General features: G+C 44.8%; 1 pseudogene; it reads left to right on the plus strand.

Annotated features, from left to right (window-relative positions):
- The first annotated feature begins 1,998 nt into the window (after positions 1–1,998).
- On the plus strand, positions 1,999–18,775 carry LOC121844744 (annotated as a pseudogene).
- Positions 18,776–22,997: the final 4,222 nt, after the last annotated feature.

The following is a 22,997-nucleotide window of genomic DNA, read 5'->3' on the forward strand; positions in this document are numbered from 1 at the left end:
TTTTGTTTGTGAGTCAGTCTCATCTGTCAGACATATAGTCTAGACCAATACAAAGGACTGATGACAAAGTCGGTAAGAATATAAACTTTTCCTAAGTCCTATAACATTGATAGAAATAACTTTGTTATTTTACATTGTATGACCCAAAATGAAATGAACGGAAATAATAAGATCAAAACACAAAATTGCATCACAACAAGACGTAATGATACAAATAGGAAAGTCCTGCACACACACAGCTCATGATTAGAAAGGCCTTAGCTCAAATGGGGGGACTGAGATGGTGGATCGAAAAGGTCTGGGAGGACTTTGAATATGACTACGCGCGTGTGTATTTGCCTTAGTGAGTGCTCCCATATGGAAAAAAGGAGTAGGGGGAAAGAAACAGGAGAGAAGTTCTGAAATGGAAGCCCAGAGAAGAAGACTCCTGAGGGCTGGCCTTTGAAATGGCAAATCTTCACCTTCTCTCCCTATCCGCCCATCCTCCAGCACAGAAGGAGCGTGGAGCAGTCTGTCTGCCAGACATCATCACTAATGTAGCAGATGAGCAGCAGTGGGCTACTTATAGGGAGATGGATGACGGATGAGGCTCTAACGATAGTGGACACTGATGCAGGCTCTGCCTGACTGGCTCTCAGATTTCACTAGCACTAAGTAGCTGCTAACAAGTAGCCACAGATTTGGCCAATACTATTCAAAATTCTCCATGAGTTTAAGGTGCTGTATTGCAGGGCATTATTATTTCACCTTTTTAAGTAGGATCGTAACATATCCGAAGCTAATTAGCCAATAGCGCTCTAGCCATGAGCTTAGCATATGTGTGGCAGTAAATGTAGGCCGAGCAGAGGGGATGGCCAAGTAATGTCAGTGGCTGGGCTGTCTAGATTGAATCAAACTTTATTTATATAGCACATATCTTACATATGTGTTTCAAAGTGATTAACAAATAAAAAGGTGAGAAAGTTTTTGTATTTATCTAAGACAAAACATTTAAGAACTTAAAATAACAGTACACATGAGACTAATGCATTAAAATAAATGTGATTATATATGGGAATAAGATTAAAAGAACCCTAAGTAAAAGCATGTCTGAGGCTGTTCTAAATGCCAGGACCATAGTGGCTGAAGGCAGCCTCACCAAACGCTAGGTTCTGACCTTGGAACAGCTGAAAGGCCAGTGACAGATGATCTGAGGGACAACCCGGCACATATGCTTTAAGATATCAGACATGTATTTGGGTGCAAACCCACGAGTGCTTTAAAATCAATAAAGCAATTTTAAAAATCCACTCTAAAACTAACTGGCTTACCAATGCAGTGACTTTAAAATAGGTGTGTGTGCTCTCCTCCTGGCCTTTTGTAAGCACACGTGCTGCTGCATTCTGAATTCATTAAAGCTGGCCAATGTTTTTTTTGTTGAGGGGGAGACCAGACAGGAGTGCATTGCAAGAATCAAGCCTGTCAGTAATAAAAACATGCATTAGTCAGTGTGGGCTTGACAGAGGAATGGTCACACTTTGACAATATTTCTAAGGTAATTTAAAAAAGCTGGATTTGGGCACATTTAGAGTGTGGGCCAGTAAACGAAAGGTTGCTAGATTGAATCCCCGAGCTGACAGTTTAAAAATCTGTTCTGCCCCTGAACAAGGCAGTTAATCCACTGTTGTAGGCCGGCATTTTAAATAAGAATTTGTACTTAACTGACTTGCCTTGTTAAAAAATTTTTTTAGGTCAGTCTAAAATAACCCTTAGGTTTATAGCCTGGTGGGTTGTGTCTAGTAGTCTTGATTAGCCGTCTGAACAGCTTGTTACTGCTGTCCGTACTGTCTTTCTCCTCGTCTGTCACTGGTCCTGAATCATGTACCTCCATACTACTTAGTATCCAGAAGAGTAGGTTTGGATTCCAAGTATGCTAAACATGTTACATTTGCATACAATTGTAAGAATGATGAAGAGCGTCTCAGTCGACATGCTGTAATGTCTCAAAGAAAATGAATAATGGGTGAAACTCCATGCCTCCACATTCTCCTGGGAGCCTCTTGTAATCAAGTTCCCTGGTGCACCCCTGTCTCTTCTCCCCCTCCCTCGTTCCATAGGGTGTTCCCGTAAGGAGATCACAGAGCACTGGGAGTGGCTGGAGCAGAACCTCCTGCAGACACTGTCCATCTTTGAGAACGAGAATGACATCACTACCTTTGTCAAGGGCAAAGTTCAGGTACTGTTTAGTGTATATATGAGTCACTTAGCAGATGCTTGTCTCTAAAGAAACAGTATGGACTTCTCTGGGATTTGGAAGGTTGGTTGTGTTTTGTGTTTAAAGGGATTGCATGGTGGGGTTTGTGGAATTTCACAAATCTTTTGTAATGGTGTTTGTGACAATAGTAATGGTGGTTGTCAGCAATTCATTTTGACAGTTTGGATATTGAAACATATGACGTTTGCCTGTGAAATGTTCATCATGCCAGGTGTAATATTAGCCTAGCATGTAGTCAAACTAGTATTATCAAAATAACCTGCCAGGGGCAAAATAACGAAGCCCGGCTGTATTTACTATTATAACCTAAGAACAGGTCCAGCTCCTGACACAGCCTCTAAATCAGGTTCTGTATTTATCTGTATGGTGATGAAGTAGTTCTTACTCAATGAATAGATTACAAAAGCAAGCCAGATAAGATTTATTTAGTTCTCTCACTTTGTCTGCCACTCACTCTCTCACTTTCTAGCTATCTCTATTTGAAAATGAATTGTTTAACTTTTATTGATTGTCTCTCTCAAAGTCCTTCACTCCCTCTATTGGTCTCTTGCCCCAGGGTATTATCGCCGAGTACAACAAGAACCACGGCGTGAAGGAGGACGATGACACTGACAAATTCAAGGAGGCCATCTGTACGTTCCGTAAGCTGTTTGGCATGCCTGAAGAGGAGAAGCTGGTCAACTACTACTCCTGTAGCTACTGGAAGGGCCGTGTGCCCCGGCAGGGCTGGCTCTACCTCAGCATCAACCACATCTGCTTCTACTCTTACCTGCTGGGGAAAGAAGGTAGGGACCACTGGCATGCTGGCACAGGTACACACACCACTGCATACCTGGTTAGTTCTACATACTGATTATGCATAGCTTTTGAAGAGCCTTCATAAGTCCCAAAAATAAAGCCCCCTTGATATTTTCTGTGTGGATACAATGTATTTTTTTTAAGATGAGGTGATGTATATTTCAAACGATCAGCTTTTATGCAACCCAAAAATGTATAAATGCAACCATCTTCAATTTCTCTTTCTCAATCTCTCTCCGTCACCCTCTTCTCTCTCCGTCCTCTCTCCGTCTCTCTCTCCGTCTCTCTCCGTCTCTCTTTCTTCCCACCTCAGCCAAGCTGGTGATCCGCTGGGCCGACATCACCCAGCTGGAGAAAAGTGCACACTCCTCCTCCCTGATGCAGTCAAGGTGAGCCTTGTAAATCATATCAACTATACTGCATGTTACCATCACTTTAATGTCTCTTTATCCATCCATACACCCTCTAACCTTCATTCATGCTTCCATTCCTCGGGTCAAGGTGAGCACGCGGGTGGCTGAGCACGTCTTCTCGGTCTTCCTCAACATCAACGAGACCTTCAAGCTGATGGAGCAACTGGCCAACATCGCCATGAGACAGCCCTTGACAACAAGGGCTTTGAGCAGGACCGCTCTCTGCCCAAACTCAAGAGGAAGACACCCAAAAGGTGTCTGCCCTCAAGAGGTGAGGTTTGGAGGGGATTCTGGGAGGTTCTGGGAAGGTTTGGTGAGGCTGGATGTTGTAGTTGATAGATTTTTGTTGGTCTCCTCAATAGGTTCGGTTGATAGTTGAGGAGGATTGGTTTTTCTGGGGAGATGTAGTCATTTATAATGCTGCACTAAATTCTTTGCTGCGGGTGACCTATAACCATTCACAACCATTCCATGTGGTTGCATGACATTGTAAGTTTTACACAGTTCAATAAACAATATACCACGACTTAACTAAATGACTACATAAGACCACCAACAAACAACAAAAATGACTTCAGAGGAAAGGTATGTATAGTCTTGTTCCAACGTGCCTGGAGGAAAACCAGCTGAGGAGACATTAGTAGTATATTTAAACTGGGTTCCTTTCTAGTAGTTTGGCTCACAGACACTTGCATTCTTTAAATCTACAGCACGACTTTGTCATAATCCTTTCAGGTACAGCTGAACTTTTACTGGCGCTATTAACTTTGAACACCCAAGTTTGCTTCATTAGCCCAAGACTTTCAAATGTATTTCCCTCAAGTCAGATTCCAACTCTCTAACCACTACTCATACTGTTGCCCTTTTTATAGATGTCTATTGCAGTAGTAACTGTGCCCCATCCAGTTGGCTATTGCAGTAGCAACTGTTGCCCCATCCAGATGCTATTGTAGTAGTAACTGTTGCCCCATCCAGATGGCTATTTTATAGACTGTTGCCCCATCCAGATGGCTATTGCAGTAGTAGCTGTTGCCCCATCCAGATGGCTATTGCAGTACTGTTGCCCCATCCAGATGGCTATTGCAGTAGTAGCTGTTGCCCCATCCAGATGGCTATTGTAGTAGTAACTGTTGCCCCATCCAGATGGCTAATGTAGTAGTAACTGTTGCCCTATCCAGATGGCTATTGTAGTAGCAACTGTTGCCCCATCCAGATGTCTATTGTAGTAGCAACTGTTGCCCCATCCAGATGGCTATTGTAGTAGTAACTGCTGCCCCATCCAGATGGCTATTGTAGCAACTGTTGCCCCATCCAGATGGCTATTGCAGTAGCAACTGTTGCCCCATCCAGATGTAGCAACTGCCCCATCCAGATAGCTATTGCAGTAGCAACTGTTGCCCCATCCAGATGGCTATTGCAGTAGCAACTGTTGCCCCATCCAGATGGCTATTGCAGTAGCAACTGTTGCCCCATCCAGATGTCTGTTGTAGTAGTAACTGTTGCCCCATCCAGATGGCTATTGTAGTAGCAACTGTTGCCCCATCCAGATGGCTATTGTAGCAACTGTCATACTTGGTTGCAAATTGCTCTTTCACTCCATTGACCTGATTTTATTTTATTTTTCATCCAAAGAAAAAAAAACATTTGAAATTGTTTTGGGATGCATTTTTAGGATACATGGGAAATATAAAACATTTGCCAAATGTATTTTAATGTGTGACATATACAGTTTGTAAAGTATTTGGAATAATACTTTGTAGCGCAAATACACTGCGATTACAGCTGTAAGTCATTAAGTATGCTCTTATCAGTTTTGCACCGAGAGACTGAAATTTTATTCCTCCTTGCAAACAGCTCGAGCTCACTGAGGTTGGATGGAGGCAGAACAGCAGTTTTCAAAGAAGGATTGGATTCAGGTCTGGACTTTGACTTGTGTCATTCTAACAGATATGTTTATTTTTGAACCATTCCATTGTAGATTTTGCTTTTATGTTTTGGATCATTGTCTTGTTGGAAGCCCCAGTCTCACAGACTCCATCAGGTTTTCTTGAATGGTCCTGTATTTGGCTCCATCCATCTTCCCATCAATTTTAACCATCTTCCCTGTCCCTGCTGAAGAAAAGCAGGCCCAAACCATGATGCTGCCACCACCATGTTTGACAGTGGGGATGGGGTGTTCAGGTGATGAGCTGTGTTGCTTTTACGCCAAACATAATGTTTTGCATTGTTGCCAAAAAGTTCAATTTTGGTTTCATCTGCACCTTCTTCCACATGTTTGGTGTGTCTCCCAGGTGGCTTGTGGCAAACTTTAAATGCTTTTTATGGATATCTTTAAGAAATGGCTTTCTTCTTGCCACTCTTCCATAAAGGCCAGATTTGTGCAATATACGACTGATTGTTGTCCTATGGACAGAGTCTCCCACCTCAGCTGTAGATCTCTGCAGTTCATCCAGAGTGATCTTTGGCCTCTTGGCTGCATCTCTGATCAGTCTTCTCCTTGTATGAGCTGAAAGTTTAGAGGGACGGCCAGGTCTTGGTAGATTTGCAGTGATCTGATACTCCTTCCATTTCAATATTATCGCTTGCACAGTGCTCCTTGGGATGTTTAAAGCTTGGGAAATCTTTTTTGTATCCAAATGGCTTTAAACTTCTTCACAACAGTATGACCTGCCTGTGTTCCTTGTTCTTCATGATGCTCTCTGCGCTTTTAACGGACCTCTGAGACTATCACAGTGCAGGTGCATTTACACAGAGACTTGATTACACGCAGGTGGATTGTATTTATCATCATTAGTCATTTAGGTCAACATTGGATCATTCAGAGATCCTCACTGAACTTCTGGAGAGAGTTTGCTGCACTGAAAGTGGCTGAATAATTTTGCACGCCCAATTTTTCAGTTTTTGATTTGTTAAAAAAGTTTGAAATATCCAATAAATGTTGTCTCCACTTCATGATTGTGTCCCACTTGTTGTTGATTCTTCACAAAAAAATACAGTTTTATATCTTTATGTTTGAAGCCTGAAATGTGGCAAAAGGTCGCAGTTCAAGGGGGGAATACTTTGCAAGGCACTGTATTTGTAAAGGTATTTGGAATATATACATTTGTATGGAAATACACTGCGTACAAAACATTAAGAATGCCTGCTCTTTCCATGATATGACTGAAGTGGAGGAGAAAGGTTAAAGAAGGATTTTCAAGCCTTGAGACAGTTGAGTCATGGATTGTGTGTGTGTGTGTGCTATTCTCAGGGTGAATGGGCAAGACAATAGATTTAAGTGCCTTTTTAACAGGTTATGGTAGTAGGTGCCAGGTGCACCGGTTTGTGTCAAGAACTGCACCGACAGTTAGTCTCAATTTACTGCTGCTATTTAAAGACAACAGATTGTTCCGTATTAGATTCTTGACCGTCTCTAGACTAGACAATCTCTTGAACCTTGTCTCACCCAGGGACCTGGATGCCAGGGCTAAGAGCAGCGTTACCGGGCCTTGTTCCGTCTGCCCAAGGATGAGAAGCTGGACGGACACGGGCTGCACCCTTTGGACCCCCCTTCAACAAGATGCACATCCTGGGCCAGATGTTTGTCTCCACTAACTACATCTGCTTCACTTCCAAGGAGGAGACCCTGTGCAGCCTCATCATCCCCTAAGAGAGGTGAGTCTGGCTGGGTACAGACTCTGGTGATTGACCATAGTCCTGGAGCTTAGTGTTGGCCCGGAGCAGTAGTCTGCACTGACTGGAGCTCTCTGGGATTTCGGGTTGGTGACCGTTGAACTAGACTTTGTGACAATGTTGGATGATGCCAAGACATAAGTCAATGTGGGACCACTATAGATTTGAGATTTTCCATCAGTAAAGAAAGGTTACCTTAGACAAGTTGTGCTGTGTGCTGCTGTAGGGGTTACTAGCAGGGCAGTTAGAAAGAGCAGCAGCCGGCTTAACACTCTGGTAGGGGCTGTCACTCCCAATCTGCTTTAGTCAGTGGCTGCTTCGCCCCAGCCATTGCCATGTCGATCTTAAACTACCAATCGCTGGCAGGGCAGAATGTGGATCGACTACTAATGTCTAGTGTTATGATGTGTGGCACTGAATCAATTCAGTCACCTAGTATGTGGGTTGAAGTGTTGATATGGTGAAACCTATTGTGTGCTTGGTATGGTATGTTGGCCTTAGGTCAATATTCTCATGTGCAATGACAATGTGGTTAGATGGTGAAATAAATCAATACACACGTGATGGGTTACTGTAATTGTGTTCTACATCGAACACTTTCTCATATCAAATAGATGTGTATCTTATGTTGCATCCTCATATCTTATGACTGACATGTGACTGGCGTATCTGTTGTCTACTCAACCCTGCACCTTAGAGGCTGCTGCCCATCACTATACATGGAATCACTGGTCACTTTAATAATGTTTACTTACTGCGTTACTCATCTCATATAATATATTTTATACTGTGTTCAATTTACTAGTATTTTAGTCAATGCCACTCTGACATTGCTCGTCCTAATATTTATATATTTTCTTAACTCCATTCTTTTACTTTAGATTTGTGTGTATTGTTGTGAATTGTTAGATACTACTGCACCGTTGGAGCTAGGAACACAAGCATTACGCTACACCTGTAATAACATCTGCTAAATATGTGTATGTGTATTTGATTTGTTGTGACTGGCATATCTGTTGTCTGACATATGGACTGACATCTATTGTGACTGACATATCTGTTGTGACTGATACATGAATTACATATCTGTTGTGACAGACCTCTGTGTGTCTGTCCCTCCCAGGTGACGATAGTGGAGAAGGCAGACAGCTCCAACTTTTTCCCCAGCCCAGTGTCCATCAGCACCAAGAACAGGATGACCTTCCTGTTCGCCAACCTCAAGGACCGGGACTTCCTGGTCCAGAGGATCTCTGACTTCCTGCAGCAGACCACCTCCAAGATCTACTTCGAGAGGGAGACCACCGGGAGTGTGAACAGCTCCGACGATGAGGTGAGGGCACATCTATGTCATTGTATATCTAGGATGTTGTACATCATTTAGGTCTATACTCTTCCACAACTGCTCCCCAGGTTTGCTGATAAGTCTCCCTCTACTCCAGGTCTTCAGTAAATACTTAGCATGATTATTATCACAGGTCTCTGATCAGCTCTTATCATAAAGCACACTGCATTAACTATCCTTACCCTGATCCTGGACTTGTTCTGCTCTCCACCAGGTCTATTCTCAGTAATATTAGTTTGGCATCTCATCACAGGTCTCAGAACAGTTGTAAACTCATGATAATTGACTGCATTAACAATCTCCTAATTCTGATCCTGAATCTGTGTCTCTCTCTCCTCTAGGTGTACTCCCAGCAGGGCTCTCTCCTCTCCAGCAGTCCCCAACGCAGCAGTCTGGGCTCAGAGGGCTCCTCCGAGGGTGAGCGCCAGTTTAACCTCAATGACAACAGCGTGCCCACTGCCACCCAGGCCCTCATGACCATGTACCGCCGCCGCTCGCCGGAGGAGTTCAACCCCAAACTGGTACGGTCAATGAATGTTCTGTTGGGGGCTCCCGAGTGGCGCAGCGGTCTAAGGCACTGCATCTCAGTGCTAGAGGCGTCACTACAGACCCTGGTTCGAATCCAGGCTGTATCACAACCGGCTGTGATTGGGAGTCTCATAGGACAGCGCACAATTGGCCCAGCGTCATCCGGGTTTGGTTGGGGTAGGAATGTCATTGTAAATTAGAATTTGTCCTTAACTGACATGCCTAGTTAAATAAACATGTGGTCGAACACAAGAAGATGCTATAGTAGAGAATTGAAATGATTGCACATGATTGATGGAACTGAACTTGGACTAAATTAATTGAGTTGAATACATTTATTTACAGTGACAAAATATTGTAACAAACTGTAATTGCTTGTATATACCTGCATGCTGAATAAGCCATTGGGAATCCAATATCTGCATGTAATAATCTGAGGCTTTTCCCAAGCCTCAAATCAAATTGTATTGCTTGTGTACAACTATTTAGCAGATGTGATTGCGGGTATAGCGAAGCGCTTGTGTTCCGAGCTCCAACAGTGCGGTAATATCTAACAATACACAACAAAGCAAAGTTGCTTAGGAGCCAGAAACAGAGCGGCCATGTCTGTCGGTGCCATCAATGTCTCAACCTTGATCTAAAACAAAGCTTGGCTTACAGTCAGTGTGTTCTGTTCCTGTGCTAACCTCCAGCTGGCTTTGCATTGCACAGTTCAAAGGCCTGTAGGGAAGTTGCAGATGTAGACCAAGGAAGGGGAAGTGTGTGTAAATTAAATCCGAGTTAATTGAAGTAAATAAAGCCTTAATGAAATTCTTCAGAGACCTCTAGGGGAGTATTTGTGCTGCATACGTCTGTGTTGAAAGTTAGAAATATTGTTTAGGCTTTGAAGGCTCTCTGGCTCGTTATTTAATGAGGTGGTAATGAGTTTTTTGCCTCCTACGAACCATCCTGATCTCTCTCGCTATTGAAACTATGTATTGAAAGAACATTCTGCTTTTTTTTTTGTGCTATTGAAACAATGTAAGCATGTCTACTTTCTTTCTCTCGCTCTCTCTGTCCTTGAACATCATTCTGTAGTTCTCTCTAAGGGGAGCTTTACTGGCATGAAATGTCTCATGACATTTTCTTTTTTTCTCTTTCCAACACATGCAAGATTATTAACTGTCAATTTTAATTTTTCCCCAGGCCAAGGAGTTCCTGAAGGAACAGGCGTGGAAGAACCACATCACTGAGTACGGCCAGGGGGTGTGTATGTACCGTACAGAGAAGACCAAGGACCTGGTGCTTAAAGGCATCCCAGAGAACATGAGGGGAGAGCTGTGGCTGCTCTTCTCCGGTGAGGCCAAACATTAGTCGCACATTCAAATGCGTTCTCACAAACAGTCCGGGCGTGGGCATGATCTCACATTCACTGTACATAGTCATTTGTATATTACATTATGCCCCCGGTTCTTGATGCACTCTCACATTCATATACGTACTCTCACATTCTTGACTTTCACTCATTCTGTATCTCCACAAGCCGTGCTGATACACACACTCAAAGACCACAGATAGACAGTACTACGTGCTCATACACCAACTCCTAACCTGCATTCGGCATCGTGTGGTGGGACCACACATCTCATTACTATAGTTATTGTTATCACAGGAGGAAAAACAACAGGACAAAACACATCAGATTTTAGTTTTTGGTTTTCCCAAACCCCTTTTGTGGTATGAGCACAGAATGGTTCATCATCCAGGTGTATTAGAATTATTGATAGTCAAATATTAGCTTTTCTTTCAGTGTACATATGGATTTGGGTAGCCTCATTAAACATTCATTAGCTTGGCCTTGGCAACGCATTCCATTCCCATCTCCTGCCGGAGCAGCAGTATCGTACTGTATCTAACCTGTAACTGGGCTGCATGCTTCACGTCCACTGCTACAGCATATTACAGTGAGAGCACACATTCTATAGTCTGCTTACTGTACGCCAAACTGAACACTGTCAGTCTGGTTAACCAGGCTTTACAAACACAGCAGCTTATGTAGGGGTTGTGTTAGAGACGTAGGCCTACATTGTGACCACCGTAGCTGTGAAAAGCTGACCTATATAAATAAACCTGAAGAACCAGTTGGCCTACAGGGAGAGTCACTGCTGAGATCACCAAACAATGTTTTATACTTCAGCCTCTTCTTCCTGGAAGAAATTCCTTGCACCCACGCGACAGCACTAACAGTTAGCGACTATCTACCTGCTCTTTCCGTCCCCTAGTGACCTACTTGTGGTACCTTCCGCAGTCGCCATGGCAGCCATACATCTGCACTTCCTGGAGGGACTGGTGTGTTTACATGTTAGCCTAGCGTCTCTGTTGGCGAAGCTCTCGCTAGCTGTGTTTTTATGTGGAAGAAGATGCAGAATTTGAATGCATCCTCTATACTTTTCCCTCTACTCACACTCACTGTCACAGTGGGAACTGTTGATAAGCCTGAGTTTGACTGCGCTAGAAGAGTGAGTTTGAGGGTGTTATGATTCAACAGACTTTTACCCGACCATTTTTTTTAAAACGGCAATTGGCTGACGGTCTGGTGCCAATGGGCCTCGTTTAATGCTATACTAACTGTGGTCCCTATATCCCGCCCCCAGGGCGATCAACGAGATGGCGACCCACCCTGGCTACTATGAGGACCTGGTAGAGAAGTCTATGGGGAAGTACAACCTGGCCACGGAGGAGATCGAGAGAGACCTGCACCGCTCCCTCCCTGAACACCCAGCCTTCCAGAACGAGATGGGGATCGCTGCCCTACGAAGGGTCCTTACTGCCTACGCCTTCAGAAACCCCAACATAGGCTGCCAGGTACACACATAGTATTTAGTATACACGCATGGTATAGTATACACACATAGTATTTAGTATACACGCATGGTATATAGTACACACGCATGGTATATAGTATACACGCATGGTATATAGTATACACACAGACGCACCAGTCCTGTCGCTCAAGATCCACTGCCAAAGCAGAACGTCACGAGATTACTTCAAAACCGGCCTCTAGGGGCAATGTTGGCGCTATTACCTTTAAGTCCTGTGGACAGGGATGGCGTAAGCTGCGAGCTCCGGCTCTGAAAGTCACGTGTTCAATCCCAGCGCTAAGCACTATTTTTGTCTATCCCAAACCTTAACCCTTAACCATTCAGAATGAATGCCTAATCTTCAAAATGTTATGTTTGTGGACAAACATCTGTTTCTGCAGTGAGATCGTGAGAGCTTGTTACACACACACTTATTTTACAACACAAACATTCACACTGCTCTTCAGTTTATAAATGGTCAAGTCACATAGTAGTTTGCCACTTCTATAGCTGTCCTGACTCCCAGCGGGTCCCTAATCTTGGTTCCCCTGCGGGTCGAAGCCATGTGGTTCCCTCTGACTGCCAGTCCATCTGTTGGCAGCTTGAAACTCTGAAGACGTTTAACCCAGGCTGAAAACTGTAGTCCAGACCTACTGTCACATAGTTGTTTTAATTTGATTTTTGTTTTGCTTTTGAAGGGCTTTGAGATTCTGTAAAGAAAAGCGCTATAGAAGTTGAATGTATTATTCTGAATAATCTTGGTGGTTCTTCCTAGGCCATGAACATTGTGACGTCGGTGCTGCTGCTGTATGCTAAAGAGGAGGAGGCCTTCTGGCTGCTGGTGGCTCTGTGTGAGCGAATGCTGCCTGACTACTACAACACCAGGGTCGTAGGTCAGTTGGAAGCTTCTGGAATGAGGCTGTAGTAGGGCAATGGGTGGCTTTGTGGTCTACTAGTGTGTTAGCCTCTGCATTTTTAACTTGGTCTCAGTGTCTCTATTTTATGTTCAGATGTGTGTATGTGTCCCTCAGTCTTTGTGCATATCTGTTGGCATCGTTCTCCCTCTTACTGTATCAGTGTCCGCATAGGCCTATTTTTTTTTTCTGTCTTGCTAACCTCCCACTTCTCTTTCTCCAGGAGCTCTGGTAGACCAGGGTGTTTTTGAGGAGCTGGCCAGGGAGTACGTCCCTGAACTCTACGACTGCATGCAGGACCTGGGAGTCATCTCTACCATTTCCCTCTCCTGGTTCCTCACCCTGTTCCTCAGTGTCATGCCCTTCGAGAGTGCCGTGGTGGTGGTCGACTGCTTCTTCTACGAGGGCATCAAGGTCATCTTCCAGCTGGCGCTCAGCGTGCTGCACGCCAACATCCACCAACTGCTGGGGGCCAAGGACGATGGAGAGGCCATGACCGTGCTGGGAAGGTGAGGACGGATGGGGGTGGAAGACCGACAAGGGGCCAAAGATACTAAAACAGGGCTTTTCATTTCGGTCCTGGAGGGCAGAAACACTTCTTGATTTGTTTCTACCTGGTAGTTAATTGTATTCACCTGGTGCACCAGGTCTGATGAAAACCAGAAGGGTTTTTAGCCCTGCAGTACCAGAATTCGAACAGCCCTGGACTAAAGGGACATGATTGGTAGGCCAACTCATGACTGGAACCCTGAACCTAACCTGAACTAAAACTAAAACCCTAACCTTGCCCTGACCTTAATCCTAACCATAACCAATTAGGTCATTCAACATGGGTTTGCTGGTCAGTCATGGTACTTTAGTTTTTCACTCAAAGAGCAGACTCCATGAGTCGGGTCAAAGGTCAAATTGTGTTGTGAAGTGACACGAGAGATCATCTTGTTTTGAAACACTGCAGTAAGAACACTTCTTAATTCAATTAAAGCTTGATATTGATAAGCTGTCAATATGAAGGATTTGGTTGTGTGACACGTTTGTGTGTAGGTACCTGGACAGCGTGTCCAATAAGGACAGCACCCTGCCTCCCATCCCCACCTGCACTCCCTGCTGACAGACGATGGGGATCCCCACCCGGAGGTGGACATCTTCAAGCTGGTCCGCAGCTCCTACGAGGTGAGTCTTCTCAACATGACCAGGGCACCGTCATTCAATCACTCCTTCAATCTGTCAGAGATGGGGTCAATTCAGTCAATTAAGTTTAAATGGAATTCAGCCCAACCATGCTTCCTAGACCCAAGTGTATTCACTGGTAGAACTGTCACTCTGTTTTGACCTTTACTCTGGCTGGTGATTATGCAATCTCAGTGAATATCCCAGCTGTAGGATAGCAGCAGTGTTGACCTCTCTCTCTCGGTCCCGTGTGGCTGTTTGTAGAAGTTTGGCTCCATCCGGGCAGACGTGATCGAGCAGATGCGCTTCAAACAGAGGCTAAGGGTCATCCAGACCATCGAGGACACCACCAAACGCAACGTGGTAACGACCCCTGCTATTACACACACTGTATGGTACACCCGATGTTGGGTGTGGAGGATTTCAAGTCATTTTAAGCCATTGTTTCTGATTGTATTCAATGCTGGTTAGTTCTGATCTCCTCACACAGCTCCTAAATCCACTGTTCTCTTTCAGGTCAGAACCATTGTCACGGAGACTGCCTTCAGCATCGACGAACTGGAGGAGCTCTATGTTCTGTTCAAGGTGAGTGACAGCCATGCTGTAGCCAATATGAACTAAATGGAACTGCCCTCTAACCAATAGGAACTTAAAGGAACTAATCTCTTCCTGAATTGCTTTTCCTCAGCCTCCCTTTCGCTTTGGCAGGGCGTCTCATTTCTCCTAGCTCTCACATAGTGCCTTGCTGCCATGGCAACGCTGAATTATGGGCTATAGTTGGAGCCGGTACTTAATATCCATAGAGACAGACCTAAAACCCTGGCAACAGCATTTTACTCTTCATCCATTAACACAACGGACGCTCACTGCTCAGTCCTGTTAGAGGACATGGAGAAAGACTGATGAGTCTTCAGCACAGTTCTAATGGTCAGGGTTGCTGGTATAAGATGTTAGAAGTAGAGAACTTTAATACCCAATGTTGTGCAATGTTCACATTGTTCTCTGATATCATGTACTTATCCATTAGAAACATTGTGCAAAGCAATTCAGCGGTATCTATATGCATTTTCCTCACTATGGGCTTACCACATTTTCCCCACATTTAGCATAGGTATCACCATTTGGTCTCATTCCACCTCGCTTCTTTATACTTCAACATTTTCTAGAAAACTGCTACATAAATGTAATATATTTCTTTCATTCACATTAAAACCCTGTTGAATCTATCAAATCTATTTCTACCATCTTCATTCTCCAGGCGGAACACCTGACCAGCTGCTATTGGGGCGGAACGGGTGGCAGCAACCCCACGGAGCGCCACGACCCCAGCCTGCCCTACCTGGAGCAGTACCGCATCGACCTGGAGCAGTTCAGGGGCTGTTCTCCTGCTCTTCCCCTGGGCCCCTGTCAACGGGCCCACGCAGACCCCCTGGCCCTGCGCTTCTTCAGGCTCCTGGACCATAACGGAGACTCTCTGATTAATTTCCGGGAGTTTATTAGTGGACTGAGTGAGTATTGGTGGAGGTGGGTGAGGGGTGTATCAAATAGAAGTTGACTAATGATTGTAGCAACTGGTCAAAATGGATATTAAGTCTATATAGACATAATGAAATGTTATGACAAATTATCGCATCTATGGTGTATTTCAGGTGTTTTATGCCATGGGGATCTGACTGAGAAACTGAAGCTCCTGTACAAGATGCATGTGATTCCTGGTAAGTGTGTGTGTGTGTACTGTTCACAGAGAGGGAAAGAAGTCCAGAGGGAAATCTATACTCCTTATATGCTGTCATAACTGAGTGAGGGGAGGATGTTTTAAGGATAGGGGATTGGATTTATTTACTGTAAAGGAGCAAAGATGAATTATTTTGTTCTCTCCCTCGCTTGGTTGAGCATATGTAGAAGGGAAGCTGCGGTTGGATGGTGCTCAAGACTCACACAGCAGTATTTTCACTCTGCTGAAATCTACCTCTCAATCAGAAGAGCTTTCATGGCTCTCTGGCTCAGCTCGTGTTAATTCCCTGTATAACAGCAAAGCCTGAAGCAGCTATTGTTTTGGTTCTCAGAATGATGGGGTTAGCTTTTTCCTTTGCCAGCCACAAGGAAACATTGTCTCTGGCAGAATGAAAAATGTTGAGAACTAACAGATGTTTAGCGAGAAGAGGATACAGAAATTACTTCAAACTTATGATCAAACATTGGGATGTGTGAGGCCTCGATGGAAAGATAATGATAAATGGATACAATTTATATTGCACTTTTTCAACTGCAGTGTTTGAGGCGTTATGATAACGCCCCTTACAGCACTTGGAAAGGCGCTATATAAATGCTATCAATTATAATAACAATGGTAAGACCCAAAATGTTGTATCTTCCTGTCCTTCCCAGAGGTGACCCATGAGCAGGAACCAGACTCTGCCTTCGAGGCCACCCAGTACTTCTTTGAGGACATCACCCCGAAACTTCCAATGGTAGGCCATGTCCTCATCAACACGCCAGAGGTTACACAATGTTTGCACCCTTTTCCCTGTATAGTCCACTAATGTTGACCAGAGCCTTATGTGCTCTCAATCAGTCACACTCCACTCATGGCATGCATCAACCTATTTCAACCTCCCACTTTTTTGTCTTCTTCAGATAACTTCCTAATGTGTCCTTTGACCTTTGCACTCTTGACCTTTCCCTTCCTCCAGGCCTTGACCCCAAGTGCAAGAGCGAGAAGGATGATGGCTTTGTCAGGGTCACGTTCAAGACTGAGAAAGGTACGCACTGCTATGAAACAGTTATGAGACATGCATATCTATCGCTAGTTTGTAAATGCTCCAATCTAAATGATAATACCTTAAGCCACAAAGTCTACCATTCATGTTCCTTTTTTTTTTTTTTGTTGCAAAGGCCTTTATTTACTGTACCTCAAGAACACTCATCTCACTGTAAGGAACTTAGCTGTAGCTCTCTAATCTCCCTCCTATTTGAAATGATTTCAAACCATCTGACTCCATACACACACATCCCAAAAGTCTGGGATGAAAAGGGGAAGCACTGTTACTTTTCTATGTATCATGTTTTCTTGGAGCAAAATTGTCTACGGTCGCTGATTAGGGACGATATACTTACTGATTTTTCCAGACAATAAAATTCCCATTAAAGCAATAGATTCCTAATAGAATTGAACAGTCTCAAAGTGCAACTGGGAGTGTTGCATGTTAAATGGTCCCCAAGCTAGGCCTGCATGCCACTTCAGTTTATTGAGGGCATTATTGGTGCATGTTCTCTTATTCATTCAACACTTTCTACTTGACAACAGCACATACATTAGTTGTTGTTATGGCCTCCTATAAATAGTCAGTGTGCCAGGCTGCTAGCTTTTAACTCTTAACAGCCACCTCTGTTTCTACAGTGAAGAAACTGCACACCCCTGACTACCGCCACTACCTGAGGCTGTGGAACCAGGGCACCAAGAACAAACTGGACAACATGAAGGATCTGCCCAAACTCAACCAGGTAAGAGCATTAAGAACCACTCCACCTCCCCAGGGGGAGTCAGTGGAGTCCACTTGATCAATGTGGCTGTGTGAGGCTATGAAATTGTGTGTGTCGTGCCAATGAATCTACCTCGTCTTCCTTCCCAGGCTAACCTGTATGTCTTCCTCCTCTCTCTCTCTCCTTCAGAGCCAGTTCATAGAGCTGTGCAAGACACTGTACAACATGTTCAGCGAGGACGCCCAGGAGCAGGAGCTGTACCACGCCACGGCCACCGTCACCAGCCTGCTGCTGGAGATGGGTGAGGTGGGCAAGCTCTTCTGCCATTCCAAGGACCAGGAGGAGCAGGACCAGGATGATCCAGAGGAGGCCAAAACCAGTGGGCCAGCCCGAGATGGAGGGACTAAGCCTGAGGGTGTCTTCCAGCAGAGGGGCCAGGGAGAGGGGAAGGAGGAGAGCCGGGCCAGGCCGTGTGGCCCTGCGAAGAGGGATGGCAGGGGCGAGCAGCTGTCTGCCATGGAGGACATTAAGCTGGAGGACTCGTCCCCGAAGGACACAGGGACATCGTCCTCCATGCTCATCTCAGATGACGAGACCAAAGACGACACGTCCATGTCGTCCTACTCGGTGCTCAGCGGCGGCTCCCATGAGCTCGACGACAAGCTTCACTGCGAGGACATTAATGACGACACGGTCCTGGTGCGCAGCGAGAACAGGCCCCATGGGGGAGGGAACGGGCCTCACGGTGAAGGTGGGCCCCATGGTAGAAATGGGGGGCTGCCTCACAGCACCAGCATAGATAAAGACTGGGCCATCACCTTTGAGCAGTTCCTGGCATCGGTGCTCACTGAGCAGGCCCTGGTGCTTTACTTCGAGAAGCCAGTGGAGGTGGCCGCACGTATCACCAATGCCAAGAATGTGAGGAAAGTGGGGTGCTCCCTACTGTCCGCTAGCGACTATGAGATCTCCCTGTCTGGGTAATAATGCCTCAATGAAAAAGAGAATTTACAGAGACAGACTCTTGCTCGGTAGGTTGACTGCTTCGGAAAACAGGTCATGTAAATGTACAACGTGAAAAACCCAGTCTTCTCCTCTTTGTTGGGTGACAAGAATGACAGTCTGCTAGAACTGATAAGTCTAACATTTGTGTGCAATACTAGAAGAGTAAAAAAATCAAATAAATACCTGCTCTTAGCAATGTATTTTACCAGATGTCAACAACCTGTTTTATCTTTAGGGTTAGATTCTGTTCAGCAGAGGGACCAGGGAAGGACAAAAAGGGCTTTATTGACCTTTGACCTCAAAAGGAATTCAGGCAGAGCTGTGGTGTGTGTACTGTACATGTATTAGCTGTGCTTGCTGTACTTATATGAAGTCATGTATACACATGTTACTACTAATAATAGCTAAACCAGTTAGACTACTACGTATCATGATGTTTAAGTCTTACAGACCACCAGCCCAGTCCAGGAGTGGTCTGTCACAGTCCCAGAGGAACACTGCTCAGTCGTTGTAGAGTTCTGTCACCCGCTAACTCATTAGCCGCTAGGCTAATTGACTAACAGCAACTTGTGGGGGCAGTTGTACTCACTGCTAATCTATTAGCTGCTAATTTACACTAGAAACAATGGTTAAGACTGGTAGCATCCTTTAGCTACAATGAAGAAGTGACTGTACTTCTAGAGTTGGGAAGATTAGTTGCTGCCACTTCAGGATAACCCACTTGCACTGGAATGAAATATGAATGGTGGTGAAAGCTTTATCTGGCTAGATGTACTAATTCACTAAGGAAAACACTGTTTAGATTTAATTCGTGTGGTAGCTTAGCCTGCATACTGAACTGTAGAGCACACGCACTTTGTTTTATCAGGAAAGAAATGACATTTACAACATCTTTCCTTTTAATTCCATAAGCATGTTTTCTGCCTTTTTCTGTGCCACTCCTGCACTCGTCGTCAGCACACTCCAAAAGCTTTTTTTTTTTTAAACAATGTTTTTGAACTTTTTGCTCTGTATATTTTACGCTGTTTTATATATTTTTTTGTTCCAATGTGAATGATTTTGTCATGTACAAAGGTCATGATTTTAAGTGTACCACTTCAACTAATTAAAAAGTGTAGAATGAACGGTCTTACGCTACATATTAAAAATGTCTCATGTCTCTTTATGGGATTTATTCATTAGGGTTGCTCATACTGTAGCCTGGGATAAATATTGATAAGCTCTGTTTCGACATTGAGAGGGGAAGACGGATCTATACAGAGATGGAGACGGAGCACCCTCTGCTGGAGAAGAGAATGTTCCAGAATCAGACCCAAAATTCTGCAATGCCACCAAAGATCAGGATAAATGAGGATGCTTTCATCAGGCTGTTTATCAGTGAAAGAATGGTCAGTTCCTGTCTACTTAAGGGGGTGGCTCTCCCATAGACACCAATGCGATAGCAGTTGGGTCTAGTCTACTCGGCTCCATTTGAAACAAGAAAAATGAGGAGTAGAATATCTCTGATGCCACCACTGCAAATACTTTTCTCTTTTCTAACTAAGCGAAGGGTTAATGGCTAACATTTTTGCAGTTCTCTAGCTTCGACGATGGTGCGCAGTGTCAGCGTGGGAGACATGCTGAAATAGAGACTTTGTCACATACAGGTTGTTTGTGAAATCTCTCGCTTTCTTCTCATCTGCTGCTCTGCAGATGCTTGGGGGTGTGGTTCAGGTTGACCAATAAGAGCTTGCCATTGTAATGCATATGGGAACATTCTCTAGCAATGATTAATCCATTAACGTAGTAATGGATTGGGTTGAAGTGTTTACTGGTCTGCTAATACGTCATTCTCTGTCCTCCTTTGACTGCAGTTATGTAATAATTGTTCATCCCAGGACCTGAGCAAAAGCATCATGTCCCTAAATTATGGATTCAAAGGTCATTAGAATGTAGAACAGGGTTTCCCAAACTCGGTCCTGGGGCCCCCCTGGGTACACGTGTTTGCCCTTGCACTACACAGCTGATTCAGGACCGACTTTGGGAAACTGATGTAGAACACTGGATTTTAATTCATGTTCTGTGTTGTTAGGCTAAAGAATTTGATTTATTAAATTATTAACATCTAATTAATCATGTGTGATGCTGAATGATAGCGTTTATTTTTTTTACCATTCATCCCAGAGCCTTCACGGTAAAGAGCCTACACGGTCTTATGTGTGGTAGCAAACAATGTCCCCAATTCCCTCTTGCTTTTAGGATTATTTTCTGTTTATACTCCAATCACTGTTTTTTCCTCTTTGTCCACAGGGGTAATATGTTAACCAATAATGTTCTGTTTATCAAGTTCTCATTCCTGTGTGTTTACCATGAACCTGGGTGGTCAGCCTAACCGCGCTTCTTAACACCCGGAAGCTAGCCGCACCAATGTGCCTGAGGAAGCACTGTTCAACTGACGACCGAGGTCGGCATGCAGGTTGCCCGGCGCACCACAAGGAGTCGCTAGGGTGCGATGAGCCAAGTAAAGCGCCCCCCGGCCAAACCTCCCCCAACCCGGATGATGCTGGCCCAATTGTGTGCTGCCCTATGGGACTCCCGGTTGTGATACAGCCTGGGATCGGACCCGGGTCTGTAGTGACGCCTCTAGCACTGCCTTAGACCTCTGCGCCACTCGGGAGGCCCAGGGTCTGTTTTTAGTCTTTACATAAGAAGGTGGCGTTTCTAGGTAGCTGAGCTGAAGAGGGAGAGAGGGAAAACACCCTGCTGTAAGGCAATACTCTTATCAGCCCATTTGACCTTAGTCCCTAGTTCACGTCACAACCCTCCCACTTCTGTCACCTCTGTATATTGACCGAGAGGCAAACTCTTCACTCTACATGTGCCAGCATTACGATTTGAACGGTTCTGGGACATCAGTCCATTCCAACATGTGCTCAAACATTTTGTCCCCCTAAAAACACAATTTTTCATAGTGACATGTATCTTATTGTAGAGAATTAAGGTAGCTGCTAGCATGGTTAAACCAGACTGAACACTACAGCCTGGTATGTTTAAACATATCTATCAATAGGCAGCCAATCGAAATGAAGCCAACTATCTCACCTGGTCTGTCACAATTTCATCAGGAACACCAGTTACCTTTTGACAGACTGTCATGAATCTGGCTGTTAGCCAATTAAACTCTCCCACCTTAAGCCCCTGTCCTCCACACCCTAACTCCTATTGGCTGAGAGCTTAGACAAGCCTCGACAGCTGGTACGATGGGTCCCCTGCACGTTACTGATGTTATTGCTAAAAATGTTGTAGATAAGCAACATATTGTTGTAATGAAGTGAATGATTACATTCAGTAAACCCATCTTTGTGTTACTGATCATTCTGATATTCATATAGGTCTGCTGGTAGCTGTGGGGTGAACAGAGTAAAAGAGCCCCAGTGGTTCCAAAGACTCTGTGGTAGATAGCTATGTAAACTCAGCAAAAAAAAAGAAATTTCAGGACCCTGTCTTTCAAAGATAATTCGTAAAATCCAAATAACTTCACAGATCTTCACTGTAAAGGGTTTAACCACAGCTTCCCATGCTTGTTCAATGAACCATAAACAATTAATGAACATGCACCTGTGGAACGGTCGTTAAGACACTAACAGCTTACAGACGGTAGGCAATTAAGGTCACAGTTGTGAAAACGTAGGGACACTAAAGAGGTATTTATACTGACTCTGAAAAACACCAAAATAAAGATGCCCAGGGTCCCTGCTCATCTGCGTGAACGTGCCTTAGGCTTGCTGCAAGGAGGCATGAGGACTGCAGATGTGGCCAGGGCACTAAATTGCAATGTCCGTACTGTGAGACGCCTAAGACAGCTACAGGGAGATGGGACACACAGCTGATCGTCCTCACAGTGGCGGAGCACGTGCAACAACACCTGCACAGGATCGGTACATCTGAACATCACACCTGCGGGACAGGTACAGGATGGCAACAACTGCCCGAGTTACACCAGGAACGCACAATCCCTCCATCAGTGCTCAGACTGTCCGCAATAGGCTGAGAAAGGCTGGACTGAGGGCTTGTAGGCCTGTTGTAGTAAGGCAGGTCCTCACCAGACATCACCGGGAACAACGTCGCCTATGGGCACAAACCCACCGTCACTGGACCAGACAGGACTAACAAAAAGTGCTCTTCACTGCCGAGGTGCAGTTTTGTCTCACCAGGGGTGATGGTCTGATTCGAGATTATAGTCGAAGGAATGCGCATTACACCGAGGCCTGTACTCTGGAGCGGGAGCGATTTGGAAGTGGATGGTCCGTCATGGTCTCCGGCGGTGTGTCACAGCATCATCGGACTGAGCTTGTTGTCATTGCAGGCAATCTCAAAGCTGTGTGTTACAGGGAAGACATCCTCCTCCCTCATGTGGTACCCTTCCTGCAGGCTCATCCTGACATGACCCTCCAGCATGACAATGCCACCAGCCATACTGCTCAGTCTGTGCGTGATTTCCTGCAAGACAGGAATGTCAGGGTTCTGCCATGGCCAGCGAAGAACCCAGATCTCAATCCCATTGAGCATGTCTGGGACCTATTGGATCCGAGGGTGAGGGCT

This window comes from Oncorhynchus tshawytscha, unplaced genomic scaffold (assembly GCF_018296145.1).
Source record: "Oncorhynchus tshawytscha isolate Ot180627B unplaced genomic scaffold, Otsh_v2.0 Un_contig_19528_pilon_pilon, whole genome shotgun sequence".
Taxonomy (NCBI): domain Eukaryota; kingdom Metazoa; phylum Chordata; class Actinopteri; order Salmoniformes; family Salmonidae; genus Oncorhynchus; species Oncorhynchus tshawytscha.